The sequence below is a fragment of the Macrobrachium rosenbergii genome, chromosome 40 (assembly GCF_040412425.1).
Source record: "Macrobrachium rosenbergii isolate ZJJX-2024 chromosome 40, ASM4041242v1, whole genome shotgun sequence".
Classification (NCBI taxonomy): Eukaryota; Metazoa; Arthropoda; class Malacostraca; order Decapoda; family Palaemonidae; genus Macrobrachium; species Macrobrachium rosenbergii.
The window spans coordinates 22,427,185-22,444,001 of record NC_089780.1 but is presented as its reverse complement, the minus strand read 5'-3'; the positions used below and the strand labels follow the sequence as shown (position 1 = coordinate 22,444,001).

The window sequence follows — 16,817 nt, the reverse complement described above, 5'->3', positions numbered from 1 at the left end:
TTACCGGTTTTATTTAAGGTGAAAAGTAGAGCGTTCGTAAGTTCTCTCTTTAACTGCAACTTGAGAATTCATATTGAAACCCTTAAGTAATCAATATGTTAATCATTTATATGTTAAATGTGTGAGAAAGGACGGTAATTAATAATTTGGAGAATAGAAACACACAAAAAGCTGACTGGATTACTTGTGATTTTCAAAAATTATCGCTTATCGCATGTTAATGAATGCTTATACTTCCAAACTCACCTGCTCTTACCTATATTATATCGTGATATGCGGGTATGACGCCACTTTCACCAACATATGTTGCGCCACGATTGTCGTATGAGTCTAATGATCACATACGGTTCCCGGAGGAAGCTATGCGGGTAACCGACCTTTGTGAGTAAACACTTAGACTATAGCAATAATATTTGTTCGGATTTCTTTGAAGAGAAGGTTGTTTTATGTCGTCAAGTGCTTTGTTTTCATACACAAGTAAATGATCTCCGTCTAAATGTTTATAAGTAACCTTTCAGAAGTCTGGTAATTGAAAACTTGGTGTCGTAAAATCAAATAAAAAAATTGCCTTTCAGAAAATCGTGTTTTCTGGTATGGACGCGAAAACATGCTCCTGCAGATAATTGTTTTGCTTGTTACGGATTGAACGAGAGAGAGAGAGAGAGAGAGAGAGAGAGAGAGAGAGAGAGAGAGAGAGAGAGAGAGAGAGAGACTGAACTTGAATCTATTGTTGCCTGTGAAGTACATCACAAGAAAACAAAGAATAGGAGAGAGAGAGAGAGAGAGCCCTTGTTTGCTCGACTGCTTTCCCAAAGAGGCTTCACCAACATCAAAGGTCTTCGGCGCCAGAGTGAGAGAGAAAAAAAAAACTCACATTCCATTTCATTCTCTTTCCGAAACAGTTCCTGCCTGTGCACATTCCCTTTGAAGTTGTTGCTCGTTGTTGCCGTGGCGTGGCGCCATCTGGCGAGTGGAAATGTAAGTATTGAAGCCTTTTTTATTCTTGTTATTTATAATGAAACTACGTCATCAGCCTTGTTGCTGAGTTGATGTTAGGTAATTCTGTTAGTACTATGCGCGCGTTATTTTTTACTTTTTATTCTTTAAAAGGTTTTCATTGATTTTTTATGTTTTTGTGATATGTTTACGTATTCTTTGGTCTACTGTTTTTATTCTGTTATAATGTTTGAAATTAAATTAACAAATGTTTAGATGAAAATAGCAATAATGTTTATGACATCTTTCTTGAAAAGTCTTTTTGTCATTTTTCTCTTTCAGTTTCTATAAACTTTCAGCTTTCTTTTTCAATGTAAATAGTTGATTTTTACTGTTTCTCCTCTATTATTTAAGAGAGAGAGAGAGAGAGAGAGAGAGAGAGAGAGAGAGAGAGAGAGAGAGTAAATAGACTTGAATGACATTCTTTAATGACGAAATATTCCTGAGAGAGAAATAAGGCAGCATTTCGGCATTATAGAGAGAGAGAGAGAGAGAGAGAGAGAGAGAGAGAGAGAGAGAGAAGCTGAATCATCAAATTGTATCTTCTCTACAGATTCTCTTCCAACCAGCGAACACTGACCATGCAACGATCCGATTGAAAATGGACGATCCCAAAGGAGTTGGACAGCCCCAAACGATCGTTCTCCAGGTAGAGACTCGGATTATGGAGAAGCTCGGGCTCAGTAAAGAAGAGGTAAGTAGGCCTACTACTTATGTGACTAGGTTACTAGGATTAATAACTATTACTTATATTACAAGGATGCTAGGATTAATAAGTATTACTTATGTCACTAGGAATGTTAATAGTTGGTGTTCAGGTCTATCAAATTTGGAATGTGTTGGGCTATTAGATGTACAGACATATTTGCGTTGCAGACTTATAAACCTATATATATTAACTTTATATTGCATACACAAATGTTCTGTGCATTGATACAATTACTAACAGGATCTCTTTCAAACTGGATGGTATCTAGTGGAGATATTTATTCATAAAAGTTACAAGCTTTCTAGGGCAAACAGCCCTCATTGTCAAGTATCCGCAAAAAAAATGGATACTTGACAATGAGGACTCTTTGTCCTAGAAAGCTTGTAACTTTTTTTAATAAATATCTCTGCTAGATACCATCCAGTTTGAGGCCCTGTTAGTAATATATATATATATTAGTATATATATATATATATATATATATATATATATATATATATATATATATATATATATATATATATATATAAATTATATATATAAAAATATATATATATATAAAATTATATATATAAAAACCTAATATACTAAATCTATCAATCAATTATTTATTCTCCCACCACGTACAATAATACTTATTGTACCATCTTTTAGTTTTCATTAATCTTTATAACTTTATTTTTAATATAATTTGCTTTGGTTTCTCTGTTCTTACAGACAAAATCTCTCACTAGATTCTACAGCTTCTTTTCACTGTCACCATTTAACGCTATATTGCCTGCTGTCACATGTCACTCTGTATTGCATTCTAGATTTATTTTCTTTACTATAAATTTGTATTAAGATTTTCTATCCTTTCCTTAAGATTCCATTCATAAAAATATTAAACAGTCAAGGAGACTTTACACACTTATCTGTGTAAGTGTGTGTGTGTGTGTGTTTGTGCGTGTATTCACATTCTTTCATAGCTGTTACTGGAAAAAGTGAGCCAACTTTAAAATGAGAAACAATACCAGAAAAAGCAAGCAAACTTTAAAATTTAAATGAGAAACCATGCAAGAAAAAGCGAGCTAAAACTTTAAAACGAGAAACATTACGAGAATTATTCTGTCAGGTTGAAAACGGGAAACCTGTACTGGACGCGGAGGGTAGAAGACTCATAGCTTGGCGCGTTAAAGACGAATTGTTCCCAATTTCCCTGGAATATTCCCGGAACGCGGCCGTGTTCCACCCCGTTCCAGAGGAGGAACCTTATGTACTGGACCTCGACGTGGTTGGCAATCTAACGGTGGAATCCTACGACGGTGAGAGAGAGAGAAAGAGAGCTGGAATGTACAAATGGACTAGAGTGATATTTTTTTAATGACGAAATATTTCAGAATGTGAATAAGGCAAAATTTTGACATTATGAGAGAGAGAGAGAGAGAGAGAGAGAGAGAGAGAGAGAGAGAGGCTGAAAGTAAATGGACTTATAGTGACATTCTTTATTGACAGGATATTCCTGAGTGTGAATAAGGCAACATTTTGACATTTTGACATTATTCTCAAACTTGTAATGACATTACGGTCTCTATGGCTTATCCTGTAATTATTGGGAATGTCCATAAAGTTTCAAGAACTGACTAGATTTATAAGTTGTTTTATCTTTCAGTTGTTCTACAGAATAAGATCTCTCACACGCACACACACACACACACACAAAACAGGCTCTGTAGATCAGGCTGACACTCGGCTAAGGTAGATTGATGCATGAAATGACAAACAAGAAATATATGACTTTGGCTAAAAAAGTGTCACTGAGCAAAACGATAGGTAACTTTCAACTGATTTAAAACACCAAAGGTTCCTGATTTGGTTTTGTAGATAAGAACCATGGATAAAAAGTTAGGGATTAGGTTTATAGTCTTCTTCCTTTCTACTCATTTAATTGAGCTCCAGTACAGAAGTCTATTTGGACTGTTTTGGCAAGGAATGATCTCTTGGTCTGTCTAGAGTTGCCTAATTTTAGACAGAAGTCTCTAGATGGATTGTTCTGGTACAGAATGATCCTCTGGTCTGTCTAGAGTTGCCCAGTTTCAGAAAGAATGCTTTGGTATTAGACTCTCTGCCAGTTGATGTTTGGGTAATCAATAAAATTAACTGCCATGGCAGATGAAAATAATATTTCAGGACATAATTCTAAAAATTTCTCCCAAAAAATTTTTTTTTATAAAATTTAAGCAATAAAGGGGCCACTTTGCCTTGATGTCTATTCCAGTTACTAGAGACAAAAATATAAAAGTATTTTTACAAAGGTGAGCAAACATCAATAAACATTTACTTATGCTTTTTCAAAGAGCCAAATCTAAAGGAAAGTTTAACCAAGTGAGGAAAAATGACAAAAGATAGGAAAAACAGAAACAGAAAGAGAAACTTCAAAGTTTGCCAATAGAATACAATTAACCTGCACCGCCTTTAATTACTATAATAATTTCCTGATGCCGGATTGAAGATACATGATCCAGATAAAATATTCTGAAATAAATTCGTCCCACTGAGACATAACTAATCCTTACACCCAGCTTGAGAACGGGAAAGTCGAACCGGACGAGAAAGGTCAAATGGGCACTCTGAAGGTCAAGGGGATGACCTTCGACCTTCATAAGACAATTGACCGTCGAACTGCCCTCTTTTTCAATAGCAAAGACGCCATCAGTCAATTCGTCCTTGACCAAAAGGGGTTCTTGGGACTTACGCTCCAAAATTTCGAAAGTGAGTAGAATTTTTTTATATATATTTTAATAGGAATAATGTCCTTAGGGGTCTAACGAACTGTTAATTAGCCAATAGTGTAGGGATATGATAATATAGATGTTATGGGAGTTTCTAGTTCATCTTTTATTCAAAGTCATGGGATGTAACACACACACACACACACACACACACACACACACACACATATATATATATATATATATATATATATATATATATATATATATATATATATATATATATATATATATATATATTATATATATATACTTTGAGACATAATTTCATTTATTCTTCAGTAGGCTTTCCTTCCTTCTGCAGTCCATGAAGACTGGAATATTTCAAACTTTAAAATATAGGGAAGATTCCGCTTAATTATTTACTGACTAGACGCATAGGCCTACTTCCATCTCTCTCTTAACAAATGAACAAGTATTATATTCTGGGATTTTCATTTAGTTTGTAGATTTCTATCATTTAAATAACCTGACTTACCCAAGGGTTACCAACAACCTAAACTACCCAAGGGTAACTATGTCCCTAAAAAATATCAGGGTCTTTGTAAACTTTCCCTGGACAACTATGGAAACTTCCCTAATACTACCAACTTCCTATTTAAACCAGCCATATTTAAACCATTTAAAACTTGAGTAATGTCAAAATAGCCTTGACAGTATACTGATCTGACTCATGTCGAGATAGCTACTTTATTTTGTTTATTCAAAACAATAAATATTAATTTAAAAGACAGTGAACATGACCTGATGACGTAACCAAACACTATGATTGAGTATGAATGCTTTGATTATATTTATATGATGAATACGAATGATTCCATATGGAGAAGTAAGTTTGTTATATCATCACGTGAGAGATAAACTCTGAATCAAAACGTGGAAATGAATTTAAGGGGAAAAATTGACATTTAATTCTCGAACTCCAAACAGACGACACCACTCTTGTTCCTGAACCTCCGGTGACATTGGATGTATCTCCACCTCTCGTCAAAAGGCTTAGAACGATAGATGTTATCGTCTCCAACAATTCTGCAACTGTGCTTCTAAATAATATAACGGCAAGTATAATTTTGTATTTATTTCCATAATGATTATGGTGACGTAAAAGTAAAGTCCAGTTACGATAAGCTAAGATTGTGTTCAGAAACCACCTAGACAGATGCGAATACGTGATGATTCATATTATTTTAAACGAATTATTTTAGTGCATTTAAATTCAAATGCCAATTTATCACATACTTTTAGCCCCAATGCTTGGTATAAGTTAGCATTTTTAAGGAAGGTATATTCATTGATGAATAATAAGTTTTTTTTTTTAAATTAAAGTCCAGTTACTATAATCTAAGATTGTGTTGAGTGAGCCACCTAGGCCTACGTGAATGTGAGACGATTAAGATAATTTTACCCATTTTTATCTGTAATAGTTGATATAATTTACTAGTTATAATAAAGGAACGTTCATGAATGAAAAATCATACTTTTCACATTCCAGGTCGCCCACTACGCAGCCCACACAAGGTATCCAAACGATCCTTGGCTAGAAGATGCTGGTTTACTCCTGGTTGCAATAAATCCATTGACTAGCGGTGTCACATTGCACCAGATATTCCCTACCAGTGATTTTGGCGCCTACAGGGACTTCAGATGGACCCTAGAGTCTATTCTACCTGGGAGAATTGTAGTACTAGCCTCTGTGGTAAAGTATAATGCACATTTTTTGTGATTTTGGTAGATTCTGCTACTTTTATGTGGAGTTGAGTGATGTAGTATACAGTATCTACTCTGCGGTTAAGTATGAAGCACATTTATTATGATTTTGGCAGATTCTAGTGCTTTATGTGGAGTTTGAAAAAACTCCACATAAAGATTCTAAAGCACATTTGTTATGATTCTGTTAAGGGCCCCGTAGACGTTACGACCGGTGGATCAGGTTCCGTTCTATCTCCGGTATCACCGTTGCCCATAGACGTTCGGATTCACTTCAGTTTGCCGAAACCTGGTAGGGTGAAGACGTGTCAGCTCCGCTCAGTGATGACGCTATAGACTGTGCTCTCGCAGCAGAAATTGAAAAAACACAGCGAAAAGGGAGAACCTGGATTAAACTATAGATGGTCGAAGAAGAGAAATGAATTATCTCACGATTGTTTATTAATGAATTGAAACTTTACTACCCTGAGACTGGTTTAATTATTCGAGAATGGACGAGCAGACCGGCATGGAATTATTTTATATGGTCTCCCCTCTTCTAGAAATAAAAAGCACGCTTGTACGAAACAACCAACATCACCGTACGAGAGGTTGCTAGCTGCACTTCGTTTCGGCGCCACTAGTTCCTTGGGGCATATACCGTAATCCCAGAGACATGTAAAGTAATTATTCAAGTTATGAAACACGAGTTTACAAAGGTAAAAAACAACTATGTTGCATACACAGCATCCTGCATAGTCTAGTGGTATATAGTCTAGAATACAGTAGGTCTATGATCCGTTAAAGCAGAATAGGCCATAACCTTCGTTTCTTCAGCCAAGTGAGGGTAAAACTTCAACTTTTTTGTAGAAAAAAAATTTAATTTATAAAAGGAAAATTGAAATATGATTGAAAATATTATTGTCATAAACTTTTATTTTATGTAAGAGAAAAATAATGTATATATATATATATATATATATATATATATATATATATATATATATATATATATATTTATCTATTTATCATCACCGTGATTCATATACAATCAGAAAGCTACAAACGTCCTTTAATATCCAATTCGCTCTACCTCGGAAATAATATATTTTCATATATGTTACCGAAGGGGAATTTTTTTTTTTTTTTTAGTTGATAATAAGTCCACCGTCCCGTGGGGTCGAACCAGCGACGGACGAGGACTCAGGACTACAGGGACGCACTAACCCATTCGGCCACAAAAAAAAAAAAAAAATCTCCTTCGGTAACATATATGAAAATATATTATTTCAGAATAAAGGACGTTTGAGCGAATATGGATATTAAATATATATTTATATATTTATATATATATATATATATATATATATATATATATATATATATATATATATATATATATATATATATATATATATATATATATATATATATTGCATTCTTCTCCTGTTATTTTCAAACTAATTTATCATAACCCTCATTTCGCTTTCCTACGACGTTCAATAAACTCCTCCCAGAACTTATCTGCCGACGTAGCTGCCATGTTTCCCTTTCAGCTTCTAGTTGAAACTGAAATAAATCTTGAGATCACGCCATAGACGTGGAGGCTTCCGGCCACCTGAACTGAAACGGAAGCCACGAACCAGGCAACGGCGGGTTGCGAGCCGGTCGGAGAGGCCGACGGACTCCTCCCACTTTTGGTCGGAGAACACCATAGACAGTGAGGTTCACTTCCGGTTCAGACGACCAGATCCGGCGATCGTAACATCTATGGGGCCCTTTAGATTCTGCTGCTTTAACTGATATATAATACATGCTTATCACAGAATCTAACAGAAATTTTAATAAAACTTTCTCTTTCTCTCTTCAGCATGAATTTTAGTGCTTCATGTAAAGTTTGCCTGATGTGTTATACAGTATTTATCACAGAATCTAAGAGATTTTTAAATAAAACTCCTCTTTCTCTCATTCTCTCTCAAGCACGACGGATCCCTACAGCTAGACCCAGTCAGAAAGTACCTGGAATCTCTGGGATCTCACTGGTCTACGCAGTACCTGTTCAGAGACTCATGGGCCTGGGTCTTTGTCAAAGGAGGACAGACTCTGGGTGATGTTATTATTCCAAACATCAAATCCATGCAATTTAGTGCTTCTCCGGTTAAACTCTTTGTAGAATTGCCCAAGAAATTGTATGAGGAGGCCGGAGTGAAAAATGGTGAAGAAATTCCTAATGGTGTGTATATTATTACCTAAAGGATGTTTTGTTTAGGCTGACTGAAGGATAAAAGACATGCAGCATTGATTGCAGTTTGGTGTGTAGATGGTCTAAACGACTTTTTGTTTAAGGTCGATCAAAGGATCAATGATGCACAACATTGTAGCTTAAAATCGTTATCTTTCAGTTACTAATTAGTCTATTAGTCTAAGAATTCTTTCAATAAAGCCATGATATCTGAAAGCAAAGGCATCAATAAATTATAATGCTCTAGATAATGATTATAATACTAAATCTTAATCATATACGTTAACAGAGTGGGCAAAATGTCCCGGTTGGGTTCAGTTGGCTGAGGTTCAAAAGAGAGCTGTTTTCTGTTCATCCTACGACGGTTTTAGCAGCCTGTGTTCCTGTGAACTTCCGTTCACTATTCCGGTGGAATCACCTCCAAATAAAACTGTAAGTTCTATTATGGTATTTTAAATGTTTTTGTGTCTTTTTGGCAATGAGAACAGTATTAAATGTTAAGGTTTTCATCGTTTTTTGAGACTTGGAAGCCCAGTAGGCCTACAGCAGAATGAACAGGCTTGAGCTGTCGTGATCACTAACTTTTTCCAAACATTATCATATGTTCACTAACGTGTTTATATTTCCTTTTCTCTGTAGACTTACCTCATGAAATAAGTTACCTCCACTGTCCTCTGTTATGTGAATTTTCTGCCTGAATTCCCACTTCGGTCTAAGTTTTTCTGTCATTATTTTATGCCATTTGGCTATAACCTTCTCTATGTCATTATTCCATGTCATTTGGTCTAGGGTTTTCTCAACGTTATTACCATCTGGACCTTCCTGTTGGTCTTTGTCATTCAACTTTATATATACTACTTTACGACAAGTCTCTATAAAGTGTTTAGCAACTGAAATCTGAAATTTGACCTAGCAGAATTCCAGTGCTGTTTCTCCCTCTAGGTCTTCTTCTTCCAAAGTTGTATCTTCCTGACACATCTGTCTTTCTTGCAGGTACACTGGAGGGAAGACATTCCAATCGTCATAATTACAGGTGGAAGGACCAGGTACCTGTACAGGTGTGTATCTGTTCCCTTAAGAATTAAAAAGATTTTTAAATAGTAACAAAAAGGTAAATATGTTAAACGCTTCATTGGCTTCAGCAATGATCATTTCAGTTGGTTAAGGTTGGACTCACCTAGGTCTATGGGTTTCAGTTTACTGCATCCATTTTAATATTTGTTTTACTGGGGCAAAGGCTAATGGGACAGCTGCCTATAATGCCCTTTTTCGAGCCCAAACCTGAAGACAAAAAAGAAACTGTCTCTTAAAGGGAATAACTTATAAGAATCAGGAAAAAACACAGGGAAGTCGAGAATCCCTGTATGTTTTTGAGTGATTCTTATGAAACTAAGCGCTCTATTCTTGTTCGGTATGCACTCATACATTATCTATTTTGTCTATTTAACTAAAGTGCCCACAAGGGATTGAATCTCCCTTTACGAAATAGAGAGTAACCATTTTTCTTTCCACTTTTTAATGCCAGACTCCTGGAGAACATCGGACAACAGGAGGGCGTGAGAAGAGACCTCATACATCTTGTTACAGACGGTGCCCTCAAAGACGTCTCTCTTCTGGCCGAAGTCCTTGGAATTCAAGTGATTATTCACAGGTAAGGAATCCTGAAGCTGAATCCTTCCATTGACAACGAGAGTCTTTCTTAGACCAACGAGTCTATGGTTTTATGATCGAGGTTGCTATCGCAATGGGCGCCAGGCCTTAGTCTCACTGTGCTAGTCACACTGCAGGGATGGATCTGCGAAAAATATTAACATTTCTGAGTCCACATCCCAATTGTGTGTTTAACATACATCCCAGCATTGGTACTAAACACACACACACACACACACACACACATAGAGTCCATTGGTGGGCAGCGTGAATAGCAATCATTGTTGCTTAAACACTCCTGCAGTGGGAACAGTTAGCTCTGTTTGGTAATCTCTTATGCAAGTGACTTTTTGCGTATTTGTTCGTTATATGTACGGTATGCGAATCCTTGCTCACGTACATACATGCAGAAATGATATACTTATTTATCTTATAAAATAATCATATCCGTGTTTCACATATTGTTCATATTTAGTGTAGTTTATGGGATACACCATCGTTAATTTAAACATTCCTGTGTTCTTTTACATTTTATTTCCTAGTTTTTACTATGTTTACCTTTTTAGATATAAATTTTTTCAAGGTTTCTTGATATAATCCTGATGTTTCCTAGACGTATATGAATAGAATATTTCTTAAAGTTCGGAATAAAATGGAAATTATTTATGTGAAAACGATTTGAACATCAATGTCTACCTATTTAAAAACTTCCTGGCTTCCTCGCCTATTTTAACATCTTCCATATGGTAAACAATCCCAGTCCTTGATAATTAAAAGCACTTATGCTCAAGAAAAAGAGAGTTTAATAAGTAAAAGTCGAAAATTAAATATATATTTGCACAAATATATTTAATTTTCAGATTATCTCTGCAGTAAAAGTAACTACTATAATCAACAACGCGTAGGAGTAATGAAGAGCTAATTCTCTCTCTCTCTCTCTCTCTCTCTCTCTCTCTCTCTCTCTCTCTCTCTGTTTCATTTCGTTTTAGTTTTCTTCAAAAGAAAATTATTGTGCCGGCTTTGTCCGTCCGTCCAAACTTTTTTCTGTCCGCCCTCAGATCTTAAAAACTACTGAGGCTAGAGGGTTGCAAGTTGGCATGTTGATCATCCACCCTCCAGTCATCAATCATACCAAATTGCAGCCATCTAGCCTCAGTAGGTTTTATTTTATTCAAGGTTAGAGTTAGCCATAATCTTGCTTCTGGCAACGATATAGGACAGGCCACCACTGGCCAGTGGTTAAAGTTGCATGGGTCTCAGCTCATTCAGCATTATGCCGAGACCACCAAAAGATAGATCAATTTTCGGTGGCCTTGATTACAAGTGTAGCGGCTGTACAGAAAACTCGATTACGCCGAAGAAACTTTAGCGAATTTTTTACTTGTTTATTTCCAGACCAGAGGGCAAAGGACCAGCAAGAGTTTCGAGAAACCTGCGGTTTGGGCTTTTCTCGGCCCTGAAGAGGTTCCCAGAGGCCGATAAATTCATCATCTTGGAGGACGACCTGATTCTCTCGCCCGACTTTTATTCGTGAGTTCCAGAAAGAAGCCTGAAATATGGCGGGGCTTTGTGTTGTAATTTAGTAGGCCTATGTGGATGATTGCTCCTCAATGGCAAGAATTATTAGAATCGTGTAGTAGCTGTGTAGGCCTATTTGGATGATATGATTTGAATCGTGTACTAATCGAGTAGGCCTATGTAGATAATATGATAATATGATTAGAATCGTGTAGTAGTTGCGTAGGCCTATGTGGATGATATTATTAGAATCGTGTACTAATCGAGTAAGGCTATGTGGATGATAAGATTAGAATCGTGTACTAATTTAGTAAGCCTATGTGGATGATATGGTTAGAATTGTGCACTAATTGAGTAGGCCTACGTGGATGATATGATTAGAATTGTGTAGTAATTGTGTAGGCCTATTTGGATGATATGATTAGGATTGTGTACTAATCGAGTAGGTCTATGTGGATGATATGATGTTATGATTAGAACCGTGTACTAATTGAGTGGGCCTATGTGGATGATATGATTAGAATTGTGTACTAATTGAGTAGGCTTATGTGGATTATATGATTAGAATTGTGTGGTAATTGTGTAGGCCTACGTGGATGATATGATTAGAATTGTGTACTAATTGAGTAAGCCTACAGTATGTGGATGATATGATTAGAATTGTGTAGTAATTGTGTAGGCCTATGTGGATGATATGATTAGAATCGTGTACTAATTGAGTAGGCCTATGTGGATTATATGATTGGACTCGTGCAGTAATTGAGTAGGCCTATGTGGATGATATGATTAGAATCGTGCAGTAACTGAATAGGCCTCTGTGAATGGCATGCCCTTCAATACCAAGAATGATTAGAATCATGAATTTATTTGTTCTTAAAGGTACATGCAGCAGACCGGTTGGCTACTGGAACAAGACCCAACTATCTACTGTGTGTCAGGCTTCAATCACCTGTCATATCCACATACGTCCTTTGACCCTACCCGTCTGTACAGGGTCGATTCGTACCCAGCTTATGGCTGGATGACCTCGAGGGCTGTCCTGAGAGATCTGCTGCCGAAATGGCTCCCGAGTAATGTGGTAAGTGGGAAGTCGCTGTCAAGTCGAAGGATATTATGTCTCTCAAAGTAATTTTGTGATATTTTGAAAAAGATAGGGTGATATCCTTTTCAAAAGGATATTAACAGATGAGGTATTATCCTTTTGGAAAGGATATTTCCACATATGTTAATAACCTTTTGAAAAGGATCTTATCATTTCTGGTAGTATCCTTCTCAAAAGGATATATCAGATGTGGAAATATTAAAAGTACATTGCAGATGAAGAATATTGATAATAACATTTCTAAGCAATTAGGGAAGTTAGGAGGAGTTTAGCCACAATGGCTGCTCGAATATTGATCCCAAATTTAGGCTACCTGGTCCACAGTCAGGACCCCAAAGACATTCCTTTCAAGCTTCTAAGGAACCAGTGGACCTAAAGGACTTTTTATTTTTTTTTTTTTTTTGATACGAAAGGAACGGCCAAACTTATTTCCTTCACTTATAGATCCTGCAATATAAAATTAATTTCCATCTGTACTTTTAGATTAAAACCCATCTTCTCTCTCCCAGTATGGGGCTAGTGGCGTGAGTGCACCTCATGTGGTGCCCTGTAGGCGTTACTTATTAAGGTTCTTTGCAGCGTTCCTTCGACCCCTAGCTGCAACCCCTTTCATTCCTTTTACTGTACCTCCGTTCGTATTCTTTTTCTTCCATCTTACTTTCCATCCTCTCCTTGCAACTGTTTCATATTGCAACTGCCAGGTTTTCCTCCTGTTACACCTTTCAAACCTCCTTTGCTCTCAGTTCCCCTTTCAGCTCTGAACGACCTCATAGGTCCCAGAGCTTGGCCTAAACTTTATATTCTATTCTGTATTTTACTCCTTCTGGTATCCTATCGCATCCTAGACCCACGACTGGGACCACTTCGTGTCTTCGGACATCATCCGAAGGAACAGGGAGTGCGTGGTTCCCGACGTCAACAGATCATACCACGGGGGGGCCACTGGGTTGCACCTGTCGGCCTCTTACGCGACTGAGAAGGATTTCCTGAACAGGACTTATAACACGGAGAAGGATGTTAGGCTTGCGAATCTCACGAGGTGTGTTGTTAATTGGTTATGTCGGATGGTTTTTTAAGATGTTAAGATTACATGGATTTAAATGTGTCATTTGCAATGTAGAGTTTGAGTGTGTGTGTGTGCATATATATATATATATATATATATATATATATATATATATATATATATATATATATATATATATATATATATATATATATATATATATATATATGTATATGTATATATATATTATGTGTGTGTATATAATGTGTTTGTATAGTGAGTAATTTCTTTTATTCAATAAACCAAAGGAAAAACCTATACAACCATTAAATACACACACAAAAAAACTAAGCCCCGCATAAAATCCTTTGCTTTCCTAAAAAAAACTTTCTTCCAGAATCCTGCAGATGGATTACGAGAGAGAAATGGAGGACTTGTTGGCGCATGCGCTCTCCTTTGACCTTGACGAATTCCTCGAGGGTCGCGTCCACACGGAACCTGTAAGTTTTCGACGACTGTAGACTGTACCGTAATTCGCTGTGACCTTGTATGGCAATTAATAAAATAAAAAAAACTCTTTCCTCAGAGATAATGAATATACAATATTTTTATTTTAAGATTCTTTAATTTAGCATTTTATGGCTCCCATAGATCGAGGAATATAGAAACGCCTTTATAGATGTGAATCATGTGAGAGAATTTTTGCCATATATGAGCGAATTTTTTCCTTACACGAGCAAATATTTTTCTTACAAGAGCTATTTTTTTTCCGCATATTATATGAGCGAATTTTTTCCTTATATTATATGAGCTAATTTTTTTCATATAATATAAGGGAATTTTTGCCATATGTTATATGAGCGAATTTTTTCCGTATATTACATGAGCGAATATTTTCCTTTCCATATAATATGAGGGAATTTTTTTCCATATGTTATATGAGCGAATTTTTTTCCATATGTTATATGAGCGAATTTTTCCATTACTATATAAGCAATTTTTTCCATAGGGAATTTTTTCCATATATTATATGAGTGAATTTTTTCCTTATGTTATATGAGCGAATTTTTTTCCCTATATCTTATGAACGAATTTTTTTTCCTTTTACTTCAGGGGGAAGTTTACGCATTATTCGTCCACCAGAAGGATATAAGCGACGACCTTTCTTTCCGAGCTGCTGGAGACGTGAGTGAAATTTCAGATTATCTCTGTTTTTAAAGTAACTTTCGTAGATAATCTCTGTTCTTAAATTAAGTGTCGTAGATTATCTCTGTTTTTAAAGTAACTTTCGTAGATTATCTGTTTTTTAAAGTAACTCTCGTAGATTATCTCTGTTTTTAAGGTAACTCCCGTAGATAATCTCTGTTTTTTAAAGTAAATCTCATAGATTATCTCTGTTTTTTTAAAGTAACTCTCGGAGATTATCTCTGTTTTTAAAGTAACTTTCGTAGATTATCTCTGTTTTTAAAGTAACTCTAGGAGATTATCTCTGTTGTTAAAGCAACTTTCGTTGATTATCTCTATTAATTCCTTTTAATAGATTTTGATTTTTCACTTTAGCCCTGAATGGCCGAAAGCGCCCCAGTTGCTTGGCTTGACAGTCTGAATTTCATATAAAATAATTATCTCTAAATTATCTCTATTGATCCTTTTAATAGATCTTGAATATATGGAATCGCGACGCCAGAGATGCTCATCGTTCACGTGGAGGTTAATTTACAATAATGCTACTATTTTAGTCGTTGGAGTTCCTGCTTCGAAATATTCGTAAGTGTGGTCACGAACCACGAATGTGAGGTCAAGTTTTGTTTATTTAGTAATTTTTCTGTTTTCGTAAGTTGATGCTGTGGTTACTGATTTATTATTTAGTAAGTGTTTTAGTTTCTTGATACTGTTACAGGTTTAAGTTATGAAATATTAAAGCTTATTAATACTTTCTTAACTCACAAGTGAATAATATCTTTATGAGAATCTATTGTATATTTTTAAGAATACATTTGCTATTTTTAAGAATAAACACTATATCTTGTCTTAATTCTGCAGAATAATATTATCATGAGAATTTATTGTATAAATTCAAAGGGAATATTTGCTTCCTTTTGTGAATAAAAGCTCGTATCTCTTCTTCTTACATTTAACAGTTAAGCAAATTTATACCTAAACTCTTGATACTAATTTTCATGAAGGACAAATTACCCAGCAGAGAAGCCATGATGTTTGTCTGTCTTCTGCCTATCTAACGTCACTCCCCTTCTCTCCCTCCAGAAAGAAACATCTGAAGCCAGGAACCGATGTTTTTGATGTTGAGGAAGACTACAGCCACATCCTGAACACGGAGGATCTCTACAGCCGTTTCAAAGTCCCCATAAGAACTCACCTCCAGTCGCCATATTTCAGAATGGGGTACCAGAACGTATCGCTCGCGAGATATTCGCTGAATGATACGATTCCTGCTTGATATGGACTTGTATTGGTTCCTAAACGATTCCTACTTGAAGATAGGTCTTGAATGGACTTTTTTTGGGGGGTTATAGGATTAATTTGTGGCTGGTCTTTGTCACAATATCAAGATATATGAAGATACCCAGTCCAGCACGAAGGAACGCGTGACTGAGAATATCACAAAATCCACGTCAGAAGGCGAGTGAAAACTTGGACTTTGAACAAGTCAACTTCTTTTGTATTCAGTGTGAACTTGGAAATTTAGAATAAACTACGAAAGCACTTGTCCAGAGTCCCGGTTTTCACTCACCTTTGACGTGGATTTTGAGATATATGAAGAATGAAAGGTAACAAGTTATAAAATTCACCACAGAATCTTCGTACGTTGTTATAAAAAGTTTTCTTGTATGGAATATGTTCAAGGATTGTTCTACTTGAACTGAATAATTGTGCTTTTAAGAACAAACAATATAACAGTATCACATAGTTTACCCTGTAATTCTCCCCTGTCATAATAATTTCCAGAAAATATTTTAAAATATCGTTCTTTCGAGTACGTGGATACTTCTAAATGGACTCGTTTTCTTTCAATAAATGTTATAGTTACCGTTAATATGAATGTTACGGTTATCGTTAATGACAGCTAAAAAGGAGACTTCGTTTTCTATGATGGACGTACAAGGGAAGACTCTTCT

General features: G+C 35.9%; 1 pseudogene; it reads left to right on the top strand.

Annotated features, from left to right (window-relative positions):
• Window positions 1-281: 281 nt before the first annotated feature.
• Window positions 282-15,451, top strand: LOC136826345 (protein O-linked-mannose beta-1,2-N-acetylglucosaminyltransferase 1-like; annotated as a pseudogene).
• Window positions 15,452-16,817: the final 1,366 nt, after the last annotated feature.